Source organism: Delphinapterus leucas, chromosome 3 (genome assembly GCF_059928025.1).
Source record: "Delphinapterus leucas isolate spDelLeu-1000000601 "Yukka" chromosome 3, BTC_Dleu_Yukka2, whole genome shotgun sequence".
NCBI classification, from domain to species: Eukaryota; Metazoa; Chordata; class Mammalia; order Artiodactyla; family Monodontidae; genus Delphinapterus; species Delphinapterus leucas.
In genome coordinates, this window is record NC_143131.1 from 97083250 (window position 1) to 97089249 (window position 6000).

Genomic DNA, 6000 nt, shown 5'->3' on the forward strand with positions numbered 1-6000 from the left:
CTCAGAGACAACTTGGCTCCAGGGCACCCCAAGAGAGTGGGGGGCACTGATACGGGAGGGCCCAGCAGGATGCTTCCAGGCTTCCCCTTCCCCTGGAGATGTGAACACCCAGGGAACACTCGCTGTGGGACGAGGGCAGTGAACTGTCGAAACTTAAAGTATGTGTGCAGGGCGGGCGGCAGCGCCGAGATACGTGCAGGCTTTTCCACCGTCGCAAACGGCAGATGCCTAATTAAAGCATTTGCAATTAGTTTGGCTTGTTCTGTGATTCCTTTCTGCAAACAAATATGATGGGAGAATATATTAGCTCTTGGCAAATCTAGTTCTAAAAAAACTTTCTCTCCCGTGATTACTCTTTTGTCCTGCTCAGAAAAGAGCTGAAGCACTATGTACACACCCTGAAGTATGTGACTTACCTCCTTGTCCAAAACAGTATTTTTCCTTCCATTTCATAAAGGAGTGCAACTACCCATTTGCCTTTAAAGCATGAGGATTTATTTTGAATTTAATACAAGTTCTTAATTTGGGTTTCTTAATTTTATTCAATGAATGTAACAGTCTTCCTAATTCTTGCCTAATTCTTGCCATCCTTCTGATTCAACACACTTGGCAATGTTATCCACCTCCTCAGAATGCAAATGCTATATTTTTTTAATGATGGGAAAAGCATTCACTAGACTTCGAAAGAACTCTAGGGGTGAGTGTTTGTGTGTGTGTCTCTGTGTGTGTAAATAAAGAGTTGCACTTATTGCCACTTTACAATAACCACTTACTTGAAGGCATAGATTTTCTTTTTCACTGTAGGGGGAAAAAAAGCCTAGGTCTATTCTAAGTGGAGAAATGTGAACTGTTTGGGACTATTTCTTTCATTTATTCATTCAATATTTACTTGAGTTTCTACAGTGGTTCTTATGAATTTTTAACCTATTTAAACTTAGATGTTTTATCCAATAAGTATATTCTGCAGGTAGCTACTGAGATCATGATTTTGGGTGTCCGCTGAACATTTACATATGTGGATTATATGCATTATGAGAGTGTGGCCCATCTCTAAACGGTGATAACTGCAAAACAGAACGCTTTGGGAAGATTGTCACCAAACAGTGTAAATAAGAAACATGAACTAGAATGCCTCTTTATATCAAGTTGAAAAAAGACATAACACAAAAAAAGAGGTTTAAATCTGTTGGTCATTCATTTCTCCTTTCAGATTGGTCTGCAAAGTGCCTCATCTAAGAATGTCCTAAACCCAAAATAATAACAGAGAGTGGGGGGTTACTCAAGAGTTGAATAAAAGTCACCATATAAACAAGCATGGGTAAACCAAATTCAAATAATTAGTGCAGTTATTTTTTAACAGATGGTTTAGGTTAATAGGTGGAGACACAGTGTTGCCACTGTAGTATTTAAGGTTAGGTTAATAATTAACTTTCGTGCCTGGAGTAGTTTAATCAAAGCTTACTGTAAAAACTGCTCCATGCAGACTAAACAGGGTATTCAAAAAACCATGCAAAATACTTGCAATCTTGACCTCTGGTAGTCATTTGGAAAAAGTGTGAAAAAAGAAGATGTTTTCATTTAGAAATGTGCACTAGTATCTTTACTTTGGGGGAAAAACCTTCATAAAGGGTTCATATTATCTGGAACCAACAATCTTCTCCCTGCCATGAGAGTAGCTGACTGTGGACTTCAAATGCCCAAGATGTATGTTGAAAGGAAGACCAGACAATTATCAGGATTAGAGGAAGGCAAGGCAAAGGCACTCGACCTTCGTACCCGGAAAGACTTCAGAACCGGCGCTGGGGGGCATTAAATAGCTTTTCTGAGACCTGCTGGCAGAACACTGTAACAGGGTTAAACATCTTTTCAGATACCAAGCAAAGAAAGTTGGGCGTACATGTGAGAAAGTGTGTCTGTATGAGTGTCTTTGCGCCCCTGTGTTTTAAACCTTTCATGGATCACATTCAATTGCAACTTGATTTTCATCCAGCCTAGGCAAGAGAGTGATCCCACTGTGGCCGTCCCTGGCCACCACATTCCCAAAGCAGACGCCTTTCTCCCAAGGACCCATGCGGATTGGTAGCGGGGCTGCCCCCTGCAGTACAGGCAGGAGGCGGCCCCTGGAAATGCTCGCCTTGGCCGTGAAAACGTTCCTACCCCGCTCCACGCACACCTGATTTCCTGCTCTGCCCCTCCTTGAACACCTGCCGACTGGAAAACAGCGCGAGGGGTGCAGGAGGCTGGGATGCTGAGCTTGGAGCCAGCGAGCCCGGGCCCGTGTCCACACGCACCCGCGCGCCAGCCGCTTCCACAGTGGCCGCGCCAGCCGCTGTCCACAGTGGCCGCACCAGCTTCCTGAGTGCTGCGCTGAACTTCCCCTTCTCGCCCCTCCCCACGCCCACCCCTTGCTCAATTGCTTGAGAGACTGGGCCAGCAAGTGCAGCGCCACGACCCCAACCAAGCTGACCACCGGCCGGGGTGGCACCCTCCGAAGGGCCGGCTCCTACCTCCTAGCCGTACGTATCCTGGGTGGTTCGCCCGCCTCCCTGGGGGTTCCGTTTCCCGCGGGCTGCACATGCTGAGCCCCAATTCTGTAGTGCCCCCCACCCCTGGCCTTCAGAGAAACTTTCCAGAAGCGCCTGGTCGAGTGACCCCGCGCTGGAAAAAAAGGAGGCGGCGCTGGGCGGAGGGGCGGCAAGGGAGCGGGAAAGAGGAGTCCTGTTTCCTTTCCCCCATACCCACAAATCCAGACTGTTCCCTGGCTCCCCCTGTACCGTTACGGTCGTGGGAGGAGGGAACGGATCTCAGGATCCTGCTTTGCACCGTGTAACACGGTGGGGAGCTGAGAAAAAAGCGGAGCATCTGGGGGAAGAGACACTTGCCATCCCAGCAGGGTCGTGCAGAGTGGGTGGGCACTGTCGGGCTTGCTCCCGAGCGCCCCACTGCCAGCGAAGCAGCGCTCTAGACGCAGCAAGTAGTCCGGACAATCCAGAACCTGGGGCCCGGGCAGAGCTCTCGTCTGGTTAGCAAGCACTGAGCCATCTCTTGCCTGGTCTTCTCACCCTTCCCCCTCCCGGGACACCTTCTTTCCAGAGAGGGACCTCGTAGATTCTGGAAGACGGCACAGTGGGCGCCAGTCCCGGCGTGGCGGGTTCTGTGCTTGAGGGGGACACAGACGCGACGGAGGCTGTCTTCGCCGCCCAGGAGGGAGCTGCGGCGGGGAATAGGACCCAGGGCGGGGGCGCCGCGGCACACTGGGAGGAGGCCACTCGTTCGAGCAAACAAAGCCCGGAACCTCTGGTGCCAGCGTCCGAGGGAGCCGGGATGTCACCAAGTGGTAGGGTGCGCGAGTGCCAGGGCCATTACAAGTTTCCCGCACTCCACTGAGCCCAGCCCAGACCCCGCACCGACAACAAAAGATTCTCTTTGCTTCCCCACCGTATCTGCGGAACCCCTGAACCCAAACCTCGTGCCGAGCGAAAACAGCGCTCTTCTACCCAACCTCCTCCAGCCCTGGAGGGCAGAACCCCTTCCCCTGCCTTCGCACCAGGACCGGGCACTTCCGAGAATCTCACCCTTTCAGGGCTTGTCTGCTGCCTGCTGGCCCGAAAGTGAGGACGAGCCCCCGGGTACTGCATACACATCCCAGGGCCAGGGAGCTATCCGCGCGGTTGGTGTCCCGGGCGGCGCCTGGCGTGTGCGCAGCGCGGGTGGGGAAGCTCGCGGCACGGAGCCCGGCGGTCTCTGGGGCGCAGGGTGGAGAGGAGCAGCGGGCAGGGCTCGCGACTGCTCCCCCAGGGCCGGGCAACGCTCGGGAGACTGACACAAGACAAAATAAAACGCAAGCACCACAAAGCCGAGACAGGGCGTGCGGACCGCGGCCCCGGGACCCGCAGGAGGGAGCCGAGCCGCCCGGGAGGTGGGGCGCGCCGGGGCGCCCCAGCCGTACCTTTTCGGTGCATCGACGGGCAGGCGGCCGGGGCTCGGAGCGGGCTGGTACAGCGTGTATCCCATTTAGTAATCCATTATCGAGGGGATCTCTCCGGGCCGCGAGCTGCGCTCTCTCCTTCGCAAGCCTTTGTCATTCCTACATGTGTGCTTGTCTCTTTGGGATAACAGTCGCGGCGACTACTTTCTGGGATGCAAACGCGCTGTATTCATCTCCAATGACAGGCGGAGAAGGGGAGAGGAAGAAAGAAAGAAAGAAACCAACAAGAAAGGAGTAAATGTTCAAGAAACTCTTCTCCAAATCCAAATTCCACTTGGATTCCACTCCGGCAATCCCTTCGGTGGTGTCTGCGCCGATTAACAAGTCATTTCAGGGTGGGGGGGGCGGGGTGGGGGCTGGCGCAGGGGTTCGCCCTCTAGCCCCGCTCCACGGCTGGGAGCGCTACGCCGCGGGTGTGGCAATGCTGGCCGCTGCCGCCGCTCCTAAGCGGACATCGCGGGCGGTCGGCCCCGCGGAGAAGCGCCGCTGCTGCGTCCGGAGCGCCTGGACAGCCGAGTGCGTGGGGAGCGGAGTTGGCTGCAACCTCACCCCGTGCGGCTCACTACTCCTCTGTCACCCGAGAGGCCGCCGCTCCGGGGCGGAGCCAAGTCCCGGACTGGATTGCGCAGAGCGGACTCTCCTCCTGCAGCCCCGCCTCCTTTGGCTGGCGTCTTCTCCGACCCAAAGGAGAGCTGCGGTCTATGTGTGCGAACACTAGCGAGCGAGGCGGAGAGACGGAGAACCTACGCGGTTTGGCCGCAGGTGGAGCCTTGGATCGACTGGCCAGCGCAGCTTCCTTCCACCACTATTCCCGGCCCCGCCGCGCGCTCGGCCGAGGTCCCCGCGGGGGCGATGCCGGCAGGAGGCCAGCCCTTGCCTCCCCCCAGCCCCGCATTTGCTCTAGCAAAAAAAAAAAAAAAAAAAAAGAATCCCGGACAGCATTGCTGAGCTCTGACAAATCAGAAAAATTAATAAAAATAGACGTAGTGCAGGAGCGAGTTACAAGAAAGGATTTCATCGATTATTTTAAATGGAAAAGTTTTAAAGGATGAGGGTGAGTGAACGGCGAACCTTTCTAATTCTGATTACTGTATCAAGAGGTAGATTCCAGAAGTGATGGACGCTCTGCGCACCCAGATGAACTGGATAGAACCCGGTGCGCTTAAAAATACACTTCGAAGATACGAACACAGCTATTAGTTAACGTACGTACAACACAATACGTTAATAAAGCATGTTAAGTAAGCAAATAAACTATAGTGGAAAGGATGCTGTTAACGAAGATCTGCTTTTAAAGTTAGAAAGTGTGTAAACTGTTCTTAGAAATAACTATGTAAACTTCAGAAATAAGACACAGTTCCAATGAGAATCCAACAGCTTCATGGAATAAGTAAATCGCAACTTCTTCCAAGGCGCTTTTGTTACCATTAGAAGAAGAATGGCAGGCTCAGCCTTCCTCCTCCGCTTGAAAGTTCAGTCGCCAAAAAAGCCTTGCTGTTACAGGCTTGGGCCCACTGGGCAGGCCACACGATGTCCCCCCTCCCCCGGCCGCTGCGCGCTCCCCGCCTGCTTGCCCCGCAGACTGCTCACGGTAGCACGTTGCTCCCCGAGTGGGCTTCTCACTTGGTTTGGGTCGTAGCCACAGCCTTTAAAGAAAGTAACACGGGGCGGCCAAGCAGTTCTCCGATCATTACTTACTAGTCATGGGGTCGGCCGAGAAAAGCATTGGGAAGGAGATCAGGGTCTCAGTCGCCCTTAGGCCGAATGCCTTCATATAAATGCAGTAGAAACTGTACCTGTTCCCTAATTGGGGCTAGGGCCACTAATAAGTCTACCCCCCCTTTTTTTAAATTACCGTTCCTACATGGAACTAGACTACATACAGACATCTGCTAATGAGGGCTCACGAAGAATAAAGTAAGTGCACATGCGACAACAGTGTATGTATATATAAGATATATTTTCCACAAACCGTTTAGAAAAGGTGAGAAGGGTGAGCGGGAAAACGTCGG

The 6000-nt window shown here is 52.8% G+C and overlaps 1 protein-coding gene across 1 annotated transcript in view; it reads right to left on the reverse strand.

The window, feature by feature from the left end:
• The window catches only part of SEMA6A (semaphorin 6A), a 130817-nt gene extending 125903 nt beyond the window's left edge, over positions 1-4914 (reverse strand). Inside the window, exon 1 of the mRNA XM_022590680.3 lies at positions 3950-4914. The gene's annotated coding sequence lies outside the window, so the exon portion shown is untranslated. The remainder of the gene's footprint in view (positions 1-3949) is intronic.
• Between the last annotated feature and the right edge of the window lie 1086 nt (positions 4915-6000).